Raw genomic sequence first — 13,878 nt, 5'->3', positions numbered from 1 at the left:
ATAATTTTCATTATCAAAGCATCTTGTATAAATAGACTGAACACAAAACAAATATTTTTACAATAATCCAAATCAGACTGTAAATCATTTTAAATGTTAGCAAATAAATGTTTGCATGCAAACAAAAGATACTAAACATCAAATAGTGAAATATCTTTGAACACGGTTCTAATAGTTCACAAACATAAAATGTAGAAGATTGACAAGCTGGAAAACACAACACACCTGGTTTTTAAATAAAGCCTAGTGACTTTAAGACAAGAGCTACTATTTTTGGTTGTCTTTATTAATAAAATATCTTAGGAGTCTTTCCATAGTAGTGTGATCTCCCATCAGTTGGGAGTGGGAGTCTCTACATCTTTTTTTATTTAAGAAAAACCATATGACTTACCTTTAGAAGGGCTAAAAAGGATTTTTCAATCAAATGCTCCAACATTTGAATAGACAATTCTTAATAGGATCAAATGGTATTCCGCAGAAAAATCTTACACCAAGATTCTCATTACATAAGTGTGTGAGAGTTTAAATATGCTTTAAAAAAAATCCTACAACGTCAGATCCCAGTGTGTGGCTCACTGCCAGAGGAATTGAAAAAAAAAAAAAAAGAAACTCACACACATCACGCTACTGGTATGGCACATCAGAGTCTATTTTTGTGATCATGTGAAGACCCATCACCTATATCTGAGCTACTCAGCAGTACTTTTTTTTTTTCTTTTTCTTGGCCGTTTTGCCATCCAAGTAAGTCAGAGGCCAGAGAAACAAAAGGAACTGCTCTGCAGAGCCATCTCTAATACATTCCGTTTTCCTTTAGAATCTTTATTGCAGATGCCGAACTGAGATTGGGAGCAGGAACAGTGTATTGGGAAGGAAAAGCCTATTTTCACTTCCGTGTCATGACTAGGCTTGCAAAACTCATCTTGTGAATATTAAATTAAATGTGTTTTTCTCTAAAGAGCATAACACTGAAGAGCTCTGTGATTAACCATCCTAAAAACAATTGGACATTCTGTCAATCAACAAAGATGACAACCAGGCTTAAAAAAAGGAAACAGCCTATTGTTCTCAAAGAACATTCTTAACCATTTATCATTTTCTGTTTGTTTTACATTAGTTTCACATGCACAGCAAAGTTCTCCTGCCAAAAATGAAATCCCTTACACATCTTCAGTCCAAATAGGACTATTAAATAATATTTAAATGCAATTACTATAGAGGTTGAATGTTTAATGTTTAAAAAAATGCCTTTAAATCATTTCCAAAGTCATTATTTTTATAGCTAATCAAAACAGAAGGACTTGCGCTTTGGAGATAGAGGGCCTCTTATTATTAAATCTTCATTTGTAGAAAGAAATCCTCAGACTCTTACAGGAAAATCTTCAGAAGGTCAAATTAGCCTGGATTTCGCAGGCTAGCTGGATAAATGTCTCAAGTCAACTTTGACATAAAGCAAGCTAAGAATAACAGCCAGCAGTATATTTAGTCCATTAGGTCATATGTAAGACAGTTTTTGTCATTAGGGTGCCCACGCTGTCCCTTTCAGATGTGTGTGGCAGCACATTGCAGGCAGTAGACATGATGCGAAAGGGAACCAGCAACTCTTCCTGGCATTTTTCAGAATGCTTTTTTTACTGACATGTTTATTTAAAAGCTAATGATCCATAAAAACACTTTAGGTATATTAGGATGAGCTTTCTAAATTTCAGACCACTTAATTAGGAGAGAATAGAAATCGCTCAAAGAAATCTTATCATGATTATCCTTTCCATTTAAATGAATAACTCCTAGAGATTCCAGGAAACTTAAAAAAGGCAATTGTTCCATGGCTGGAACTTTTTAAGGTTGACTGTATCGTGTGAAAATGCAGTATGGTATAAATGTTAATTTAATACATATATTGCTTAAAAATCTTATAGCTATCTGTTTGGTATTTAAGCCACTTTGATATATTTTCTTCTTAACCTTATTTCTCATTTGTACATATTCACAGACCAATATGACAATTCAGAAATACTTGCCAACACAACAGGTCTCCAGATAAGATACTTTTGAAAGTCATATTTTACACATATTGAAAGGATTGGTAAATCATCAGGAAAATATGAATATTATTAGCAACAGATATTTCAGAAGCAAATAGACACAAAATAGATGGCTGCCTTGGCACTGGTCTTACTTGGTTCTGTATTTAACTGATGGCCTGGTGCCATCCAAGTCTCTGCAGAGGAAAACGTCACACATTGCCATGAGCCGGCTGTTCAGACAGGCAAACTGACATTCCCAGAAGCAGCTGCTGGGTGTTTAAAAGCCCAGTCTGTTGAAATCTTTAGTATATACTAAAGTATATACTAAAGTATATATTAAGTTGATCTTCTGTATATAAAGATAATTGAAAATGAACCTTGATGAAGAATGGGGTAGGAGATGGGATGGTTGCAGGTGGGAAGGAGGTTATGGGGGGAAAAGCCACAACAATGCAAGAGTTGTATTTTGTAAATTTCTATTCATTTAATTAAAAAAAAAAAAAAGCCCAGGGACAACAGTTTCTGAACAGCTTAGCACATCAGAACCAGCCAAGTCCAACCTGAAAGCATGGTCTTTGAGGAAAACATGCACTTTCCACCCTGGCACCCATTTCAGAGAAAACAATGTTGGGGTTTCCTTTTTAAAAAGGAATGTGTTTCATATAAGGGTAAATCTTACTTTATGTATATCTATAATAACACTAAATGAACATATTAGAATAACAATAAAATTGGCAATATGCTTAAGCCAACAAAGGCACAATTATTTGTAAACTCTGCTTTGTGAAAGATCATTTAGGGCTAGAAATCATATGACAGAAGTAAATCCTGAGGCCACCAGGCCCTCGTTATGTGAGTGGGGGTTAGGAATTAAGTAACCATTTATGTTTTAAAGTTAATATAGAATAATTGCATAGGCATCAAACAGACACCTTGTGATATAATTGTTCTTTTGAGATTTTCATTATACTCCTGTGGAATTGTGGTCTTACTACTTTTTACTTGTTGAGTACTATGGTTAGTGGTGCATTAAGCCTGTGTTTATAGAATGGATAGAAATGATGTTTTTGCAAGCATTAAAGAAAAGAAAAAAAGAAGGAAGGAGGGGGATTGAGGGAGGGAAACAGGTAGGAGGAAAGTATGGTTAGCTTCTTAGAATTGTACCTATGAAATATGTGAAATCTGGTATAATATTAATAAAATTAAAAAGGCATAAGTTATTAAAATTCCAACATGTATGTATACAACGTTAAATGGTTGCCACAATCAAGCTAAAGAACATATCCACTGCTCTTCTTCTCATAATCAAACATTAGAGAAAACTAAATATCAGACTGGTAAGAACTAAATGAGATGAAGAGTGTGCAGCCCTTGACGAAGGCCTGGAAACCCCTGGGCACTCAAACTATGCTTCCTCCTGTTGCCCTCTTCCTGCCAGCTTTCTTCCCCTCGCTTCTGTCTCTGCTCTGTTCCCTGCCAATAACTTATCACCGCTGGACAAAATCCTACAATTGACCTATGTTTTTGTCCTGTCTGCATTTATTAGGATTCTGGGCTGTGCCTGTTTAAATCCACTGCGAGTGCCCCCAAGTTCAGAAGGGGCACAGACTGGTAAACAGTTGAATGAATGGACACACACAAGGACTGCAAAGAGAATAACATTTTAAAAGGAGCCGAGAATGAATGGAAAGGAGAGGCCATTGTGCTGCTTGTTCTTAACACAGTTATGCCATCGTTTGATTGGGCCTAAGATATGCTCAGAAAGTGAATGGGCCTCAATTTAAGATTAGTTTTCATTATTTCCTAGGGGCATGAAATGTTGTTAACTACTTTACACCTCCCAGCCACAGTGGAAATCTCTCTGCCAGAACTGTGGTAACAATTAAGTGATGACACAAAGGATTTAGGAAAGAACCACACAGCATTTTTGTTGAAAAAGTAATTGTCGATTATCATGGGCTAGTAAGCAAAATTTTATTTTAGGTAATTTGTTAAACCCAAACAAGTAAGAAATACCACAAATTATAGAATGGTATAAAATGAGAAGTCAATATCCAAATCTATTCCCTAGAAGTAACCACTGTTACATATGCTACCCTGCTCCTGAGATGTGAAACTTAACATTTAATATGAGGTAATGCCTAGACTGATTTATAAATACTTTCTGGAACTTACCATATCACAAAGAGAATTTCCCTTTTATCACTATTGTAAAATAGTTCACAGTGACTATTTCATCTTTTCAGTGTCTAGTCACCATTTAATAGATATAATTTCTAGTTCTTTACTCTCACAAAAATAATGCAGAAAGTATATTGCATGTGTAGCTTTGTATACTTGTGCAGGAATATCAGTAAAAGTGGGAAATGAACTTCCTAAGACACGATTTGTAGTTCTTTTTTTGTAGGGAACATTTTACTAAATTACTGCTCATACTTGTGCACAAAAACGTGGTAGATGGCTTGTCTCTATCCATCATTTGATGGGTTTATACTAAATTTTAAGTTTTTACCAAGTTTGTTGCTTGGTAAAACTTTTCTATATAATTGAGTTGAGTCTACTTCCCAAAGCATGCTAGGTAAGGATAAGCTGCTGCTTACAGTGTGGGCATCCCGTGTCAGAGCACCCTTTGGAAGCAGAGCAGCTGGGACTCAATCCACTGCCTGCTAAAGAACCTGGTACTTGGGCCTGTTCGACCCATGTGGGAGACCTGGGTGAAGTTCTTGGTTCCTGGTTTCAGCCTGCCCAAACATGGCTGTTGCAGCCATTTGGGAAATGAACAAGAGGATGAAAGACACCCCCCCCCCCACCCTTGCTCTTGTCACTCTTCGTTTCAAGTAAGTATATAAATCTTTTTTTTTTTTTTAATTTTAAAAGTATATTAGGGCTGACACTGTGGCATAGTGGACAAAGACATGGCCTGCAGTGCTGGCATCCCATATGGACACCAGTTCGAGTCTAAGCTGCTCCATTTCCAATCCAGCTCTCTGCTATGGCTTGGGAAAGCAGTAGAAGATGGCCCAAAGACTTGGGCCCTTGTACCCATGAGGGAGACCCGGAAGAAGCTCCTAGCTCCTGGCTTCAGATAGGTGCAGCTCATGCTGGTGCAGCCATCTGGGGAGTAAACCAGCAGATGGGAGAACTCTCTCTCTACCTGTCTCTGCCTCTCTGTAACTCTGCCTTTCAAAAAAATAATAAATAAATACATCTTCTGACATATTCCTGTTAATTTTTTTTCTATGAGTTGATTTGTCCTTTTTTTTGGTTAATTATTAAGGAAATACCCACTCTTTGACATTTGACTTTTTTAGGTTGACAAAGTTTTCTTTCTTTTTACTGTATGTTTAAATTACAGAAATTTTTCATATTTATTTAATTACTTTTCATTCATTTCCTTTTAAGGATTGTGTCATACTTTGAAAGCCATTCTCCACTGCCACAATGTGAAAAACAAAATACCCTTTTTTTCTAGCATTTTTATGGCTTTTAAAACTTCTTTTTAACAATATTGTTAAATAAGCTGAGTCATAGCCTTTTACACTTGTGAAGTAAAAGAGGAAGAGTATAATGAGTAACACAAATATTGCAACATATTTGAGAAGCAGTTGTGACTCATTACAGAAGTTCTGGGAGAGGGATCACATGGCCAAAAGTTCTGATCACAGCTTTATTAACAGTAGAGGTTGCAAAATCAGCAAGACATAGTCATTGTGTTCCTGGTCTCTTCACGTCAAAGAGAATAGCCATATGGAGCCTACCTGTACCCTTGAGCTCGAGATCAAATCCAATGGTAGATTTAAACTTCAAACTGAGAAAGCTAGATAACAAGATATTGGCAGTTTATAGTAGTAGATAACTGAAAAATTTTTAATGTTTTTTTTCTTTTTACAGCTCAACAAGGAAAAACACCTCAGTATAACATGCACTGTGGTTCTAGATTCTATGGGTAAGCAAGGGCTCAAAACTTATGAAAATAATGATGATAGAGAACAGAGTTCACACACACAGGGAGCTTAGAGCCTGCTGAGGTGACCTCACCTCGCTGATCAGTTACAACACCCTACTAGGTCCTTCAGATAACCCTTTGCTATGTGCCAAAACAAGCGTTAAAATTCAAACTGACAAAAGAGCCTATACCCCTCTGAGAAATGGTAAATCTGTTCCTGATCAATACCTAGCTTTACATATTCCTTTTACAGTATTTACACAACTTGATGAATAATTTTATGTAACCAGTTAATACATGGAGAGGAAAATGATATCTGGACACAATAAGCAGTGAAGAGTGAACATCCTAGAGGTGGCAATTAACAGAATTATTTTCAGATTTAAAACAAATTTCATTGTAAGTACCTGTAAACTGTCTCAAAACATCAGTTACCAATGTAAAGCTAAAACAAATTTTGTTTGATTCCTTTAATTTGTAGGAAATAACAGTGGAGATTTATACATGCATAGATGCTTATATAAGAATATGAGGAATCTTCAAAAAGTTCATGGAAATTCATATTCCCATGATAAAAACCCTATGCATGGACTTCACAATTTTTTCACCAAAATAAACTTACTTTTAAGTCCATTGTCTGTGAACTATTTGAAGTACTTTTATTTGTAATTGTGTTTGTATAATAGATGAACATATGCATTTTTTTAATTCCTAGGGTATTCATTTGCTATAATTATTGCTCTAATGTCTTATTCTATCTGCTTTATATAAAGAAGAAGAATTTCATATACGGGGATAAGAATAAACACGTATGTATACAACCGTTAAAGACTTACTAAACAGACAAAAGCATAATGTAATGTCAGTAAAATGTTGAGAAACTAAAATGGAAATTTCTTATCATACATTTAAAAGAATGATGGAAGGACATCTATAAAGATACAAAGCAGAATATCAGGGTAAAGGTCAGGCTTGAACCATGTGGTCTAATGAGCCACAAGATAGAGTGAAAGAAACATATCACATTAAAAATATAAAGTAGTCTTACCCACATGTTTATTAGAAACCATGGTAGGAGCTGACTGGAGATGGTTCTCAGGTGGGCATGGGCAGATCAGTATGTACATGTCATAGGCCAACAAAAAAGTTGGCAGCCCTAACGCTTACTTGAACACTTTGAAAAGATGACTTAGCTCTCCAAGGAATCGGAGAGGGAAGTCAACATTAAAGTGAAGCTAAGAAACATGAGGAAACGTTATGATCAGCATAGTTTTTCAGGTTGGTTATCCTCAGACCATAGATGGAGCAGTATTATCAGAAAAAACAAAACACTCAGGTAAAAGAGTAACCATCAAAGCATGATGTGGTGAAATAGCAGGCAAAAAAAAATCATTGATAGCATTTAGTTGCTGGGTATCAATTTTAAAATAATTAAGGAAAATAATTCTTCAGTTAATTTGAAATTTTACAAGGCAGCAAGATAGAAAATTACAAGGAAAGGTACAAAAATTTTAGTGCTGAGAAATATGACAGCTTTGGACTACTTGAGAGAGTTCCTAAAATGAAAACCTAAAAAATGAAGTGAATAAAATAATTTTAAAAAAGGTTAGAGAAATTAATTTACTTTTTTAAAGGCTCTTTGCTTGGTCAAAATAGCTCGTGTTAAGATACTAAAGTAATGCCAAGGATTTTTTAAAAAATTCTGTTTAAACAAAATTTGGAGAGCATGATGAATGTATTGAAATAGAAAAATGTATATAAAGATACAAGGTTTATGATGAAGCTTAAATTAACTATTCCACTTTATAGTATAAAACATCTGAAATTTAAAATCAAGGCATATTTTTTTAAAAACATACACATAGTAACCACACTTACAAGCCTGTCTCTTAAAAATTTTCTAATATTGATCTGTGGGCCATCTGCTCATTTACCACACTGTAAACGTACAGATAGAGAGGAATTGGGTATTAGCTCTGTGAAAGAACTAGGTCCATAGTTGGGACATGTACACATACAAACATACATTTTCCAAGGAAATGGAAGCATGCTGAATTCTAAATCTAGGAGAAGAAAAAATTGTTTTCTAAGAAGTATGTTATATAACAGCTGATGGAGCAAGGACATAAGCCTCAGCCATTCTTGCTTATTGCCCAAAAGATAAACAATGGAATGTATTCCTTGCCCTTGAATCTCAGTTGGGTCTCACACCCTACTGCCTTCATAGCCCACCCTGCATTTTTCCCCAGGTTCCCAAGGCCCCACCCAGTTCCAGGAATTCCCCTCCACCAGCCCCATCTCTAGCCCTCCTTAAAAAGGCCCCACCCCAGGGGGCGGAGCCTTCTGTCATGTGTTCCATCAATATGCACGCAGGCAGTTGGTCACCCACCTCTATGAATTTATTTTCTCTGAATAAATTTGGTCTGGCTGTAAATTCGTACATTGCTTCGTCTCTATTCTGTGCCTCTCTTCCTAACATTTTGGTGCCCTGTGTGAGGAGGCACCAATCTACAACTCTTTTCCTAACGACAACGGCTTAAAAAATGCCACACAGGAAATAATGCATCTTTGACGCTCCCCCTCCTCTCACCCCTTGAATGGAGAGGTATGATCTTCTAGCACTGACAACTGGAAGAAATAGCACAAACTTGGCATCTGAGTGACATGGAAGCAGCTTATAGTTTTAAAGGAAGCTAAAACCATCCATCACTTCCTACAGTAAAACCAAAACATTTTCCAGGTTGATTTTTCAATGGGTTCAAGGAGAGGATCTGTGTTGGGAACAGGCTGGGTTTCCTGTCTTTTGAGGAGCCAGGAGGTTTGGTTTGTAGTGCTATTTCTCAAATGAATCACAGGGAGTAGCTTAAAACATATTTTTAAGATTGCCAAAATTCATAGGATCAAAACTTGGAACATCTTACATTGAGTGGATTTTTGAGTTTTAACAAAGTATCAAAAATACATAAATATGTATTTTCATGAATCATTTATACACATACACAAACATGCACATACATATACTGGGTAAGGGGAAATGTCCAGAAATACATGTTTTCCTGGAAATTCTATGAACCATTTAAATTGGTATATTTATATATTTTCATACATATGTTCTATAAAACATTAGAATCCAGACAGAATAAAAAGTGGCAGACTACCAACAACCATTGTATGATATAAAAGACAGATACCTTATAAATTTAGAATCATTCTAAAACATTGAACTCCTTCAACTATTTGCATGTATTTTTGCAATATCTAGTTACTTGCTTGAGTGAAAGAAATGACAAACTTGTCAGGGATAAAATGAAACCTTCCCTTTGTAATCTTCCACATTCAAATTTTGGATAGTAGAGAAATTGGACTTAATTATTAAGGTTCATATGAGCCCTGACAGTTTCATAACAACATTAAAGCTTGCTACATTATGGAGAATGGCAATGGACTTCCTAAAGTACTCACAGAGATCACACAGAAAATCTTTATCCTCTAACTCTCTTAGATTGCTTTGAGCATCCCAAACTCCATCATTAGTCAAGTGTCAACTCATTGTTCTCAGAGAAGCAACCAAGGGCTCACAGTGTTAGGACTACTCCCCCTTCAAATTCTCTAAGGTAATTTTGTTGTTGTTTTCTGGGTTTCTTTTTTTTTTTTTTTAAAGCAAACAATGATAGGTTATGGAAATTTCATTGGTATGGCATGTCACCTTCAAATGAATCTCCAAGTCCTGCTACTTTTGCTCTCGAGACTTCTGAGCCACAGCTATATTCTCTTGCCTTTTAAGTTCAAGATCTCTCACTCCACACTGCCTCCAGGTCATGGGTAAAGATACAAATGTGATGGGAGTAAAAAAATTTGAGATGAAATAAACATATAAACACATGACAAACACACCATTCCATGCAACACCCCAAAAAATTCCATTAAGGATTTCCCATGTTACAGTGTGAATCCCAAAATATTGCTTTGATAAGCCTCGAGTATAGATTTCTCTCTTTCAGAAGCTTCTTTTAGCTTTTTCTTCTTCCTCTGTTCTGTTCTTGTTGATATTTTGGCTACTCACATCTAATATTTATCTTTCCTTTCAAAATAAGATCTGGTTTCAGATATGTAAATTTGCAATTATACCCAAATTAATTTCTAGCAATTTCACAGACAAAAATACAAATATCTCTAAATTAGAAGAAACCATGAATGCATTTGGTCCTCAACTCCTTTTATAGATTTATCCACATAACACATTTTTTATCCTTTTCATTTATTTACTTTTTAAAGGCACAGAGACAAAGAGAGAAACAGCTCTATTTCAGTTCCCAAATGCCTGTAACAATTGCTGGATTACTTCCTAAAAGCCTGCAGCAACTGGAGCTGGACCAGGCCATAGACAGCCGGTAGGGACTCATTCCAAGTCTCCTATGTGGGTGGCAGGGCTCCAACCACTGAAACCATTACCTGCTGCCTTCCAGGGTGACATCAACAAGAGCTGGAATCAGAAGACTATCCAGGACTCAAACCCAGGCACTCAGATATGAGATGCAGGCATCCCAAGGAACATCTTCACTGCTGCAGCAAATGCCTACCCTTTAAGAGATGCTTTGCAGAGCATATAACCATCAATGGTAGTTCAATGAACAAACAGCACAGGGTCTTCCAGTATTATCAAAAGATATTTTAGTCAAAATCAAACCGTAGACTGGAACTTACTCTCTGAACTTCATATTTACTGCCCTAATGTGTACTCGAAAAATTAAATTCTTCAGGCTGGCGTCCCGGCTCACTTGGCTAATCCTCCACCTTGCGGCGCCGGCACCCGGAGGTTCTAGTCCCGTTTGGGGTGCCAGATTCTGTCCTGGTTGTTCCTCTTCCAGGCCAGCTCTCTGCTGTGGCCCGGGAAGGCAATGGAGGATGGCCCAAGTGCTTGGGCCCTGCACCCGCATGGGAGAACAGGAGGAAGCACCCGGCTCTTGGCTTTGGATCAGCGCAGTGCACCGGCCGTCGCAGCCATTTGGGGCTGAACCAACAGAAGGAAGACCTCTCTGTCTCTCTCTTTCACTGTCTAACTCTGCCTGTCAAAAAAAAAAAAAAAAAAAAAAAAAAAAATTAAATTCTTCTTCAAACCATTGGAATTCATAAAGTGAGGATTAAATTAAATTGGTGCTATTTAGCACTTTCTCTTGGTATCTGTCCTTTAGGTTCAGAGAATAGACTTTTAAAAAATCACCATAGTATCTTATTGCAAATTAATTACTTGGAAAACCCTTCCCTCCTGTGATGCAGTTGCTACCACTGAATATGATAGTCTTTCAGACAATCTTCTTCGTCCAATCCTAGGTGGATAAAATTAAAGCTGAAAACAGGCAATATCTTTTTAGAAAAATACAACACATGAGGGATAAGAGGTGTTTGAGAGATTTGCTCCAACCATAACGATCAAGCACAATGAATAAATCTGATTAAATCCAACATCTGCAACTGACTAAATTTTTTTAAACTTTTATTTAGTAAATATAAATTTCCAAAGTACAGTTTATGGATTACAATGGCTCCCCCCCCCATAATTTACTTCTCACCCGCAACCCTCCCATCTCCCACTCCCTCTCCCATTCCATTCACATCAAGATTCATTTTCAATTATCTTCATATATACTAAATTGATCATCAGTATATAAAGTAAAGATTTCATCAGTTTGCACCCACACAGAACATAAAGTGTAAAATACTGTTTGAGTACTAGTTGTAGCATTACTTCACATTGAACAACACATTAAGGACAGAGATCCTACATGAGGAGTAAGTGCACAGTGACTCCTGTTGTTGACTTAACAAATTGATACTCTTGTTTATGGCATCAGTAATCTCCCTAGGCTCTAGTCATGAGTTGCCAAGGCTATGGAAGCCTTTTGAGTTTGCCAACTTCCATCTTATTTAGACAAGGTCATAGTCAAAGTGAAAGTTCTCTTCTCCCTTCAGAGAAAGGTACCTCTTTCTTTGATGACTGATGACGTGTTCTTTCTACTGGGATCTCACTTGCGGAGATCTTTCGTTTTTTTGTTTGTTTGTTTTTTGCCAGAGTGTCTTGGGTTTCCATGCCTAAAATACTCTCATGGGCTTTTCAGCCAGATCCGAATGCCTTAGGGCTGATTCTGAGGCCAGAGTGCTGTTTAGGACATCTGCCATTCTATGAGTCTGCTGTGTATCTCGCTTCCCATGTTGGATTATTCTCTCCCATTTTTATTCTATCAGTTAATATTAGCAGACACTAGTCTTGTTTATGTGATCCCTTTGACTCTTAGTCCTATCATTATGATCTATTGTGACCTGAAATTGATCACCTGGACTAGTGAGATGGCATTGGTACATTCAACCTTGATGGGATCGTATTGGAATCTCCTGGCACATTTCTAACTCCACCATTTGGGGCAAGTCAGCTTGAGCATGTCCCAAATTGTACATCTCCTCCCTCTCAACTGACTAAATTTTAACCTGTAGGGGATAATTCATCATGCTCAGGAATTTCCCAGAGGGGAACAGCAGGTGACGGCTCAAGTGCTTAGGTTGCTGCCACCTTGGTAGGAGACCTGGATTGAGTGTTGACTTCAAATCCATGTATGCTTCTTCATTCAACACCAGTGGTAATGGGTTTTTCTACTATCATCACCAGTTTTAATAGGTTTTTCCACTATCATCTGCTTTCCAACCCTTATACATAAGACAAAGAAGGTTTTATCCATGCTCCTATTGGCTTTTCATAACCTCAGAGAAAGCCAGCCTGAGTCAAATCCAATATCAAAAAGAAAGGTAGAGCAGAAAAAGCTTAGCAGGGCTTATAGTTTGATGCAACTGTGCCTTACAGGTGCTAATTCTGGAGTTTTCTTTTATGTGGGCCAATAAATCTCCTGGTTTAAATCAAAAGCACCCAGACTAATAATCTGAGATTCTATATAAAATATAATATTTAGATCACATGTATTTTAGATAATAAAAATACCTAACCAAAGTTCTAGCCATGTAATATGGTCAAGAACATGACCTTATCAGTAATTTTCTTTTAAAAAATGAAAAGGGGAAATAATTCTGCAGTATAATTTTCTATACTATATGCAACCATTATAGCTATTAATATAACAAATTACATATATCATGTGACCATATTTTATTCTTCTCTATATCTCCAGCACATTTTAGTGTCCCAGCCACAAATGATATTTCCCAAAAAGCTCCATTCACCATTTATTTCCTCATTCACGAGTTGCAAAATTTTGAATCACAAACAAATCCCCTATACTGTATTCCATAGGCATCAGGTTGGCAGCATTTACCATTTTGCCCCAGGTTTTAAATAGCGTCTGGTTCACAACAGATGCTCAAATATTCATTAGTTTGATGCTGAATAAACTGCACCATAAATATTATAGCATAGATTAAAAAGACATGAGTTGCCAATCATTTTGGTAGATGACTACTTTGATTTTCCACATTATCTGATAGCAAGTTTAAAAACACTGATGACTGGGGCCAGTGTCCTGCCTTAGTGGGGTAAGCCTCTGCTTGAGATGCTGGCAATTCGAGTTACAGCTGCTCCACTTCCAATCTAATTCTCTGATAATGCACCTGGGAAGTCAGTGGACTATGGCCCAAGTACTTGTGCCCCTGCCACCCATGCAGGAGTCCTGGATGGAATTCCTGGCTCCTGGCATTGGCCTTGCCCAGACCAGACTTGGCTGTTGAAGAAATCTGGGGAGGGAGCCAGCAGATGGAAGATCAATCAATTAATCTCTCTCCTGCTCTCTTCCTCTCCTGTCTCTCCACTGTGCCCCGTGTGTGTGTGTGTGTGTGTGTGTGTGTGTGTGTATGTGGGGGGGGGGTGGAGGAGGGAGGTGGGAAGGGAGAGAGGGAGGGAGAGGGAGG

The 13,878-nt window shown here is 37.2% G+C and overlaps 1 protein-coding gene across 13 annotated transcripts in view; it reads right to left on the bottom strand.

The window, feature by feature from the left end:
* CD36 (CD36 molecule (CD36 blood group)) overlaps positions 1-13,878 on the bottom strand; it is a 206,392-nt gene that overhangs the window by 41,656 nt on the left and 150,858 nt on the right. For 3 of the 13 annotated variants that reach the window (XR_011387411.1, XM_008258301.4, XM_070071241.1), the window contains exon 1: positions 392-1,456. The exons of 9 other annotated variants lie outside the window; for them this stretch is intronic. The gene's annotated coding sequence lies outside the window, so the exon portion shown is untranslated. Of the gene's footprint in view, positions 1-391; positions 1,468-13,878 lie in introns of those variants that run through there. One more of the 13 variants, XM_002712016.5, reaches the window with a different exon arrangement.

This window comes from Oryctolagus cuniculus, chromosome 3 (assembly GCF_964237555.1).
Source record: "Oryctolagus cuniculus chromosome 3, mOryCun1.1, whole genome shotgun sequence".
NCBI classification, from domain to species: Eukaryota; Metazoa; Chordata; class Mammalia; order Lagomorpha; family Leporidae; genus Oryctolagus; species Oryctolagus cuniculus.
Note: the sequence above shows the minus strand (reverse complement) of the source record. Positions and strands in the feature narration are given on the sequence as shown.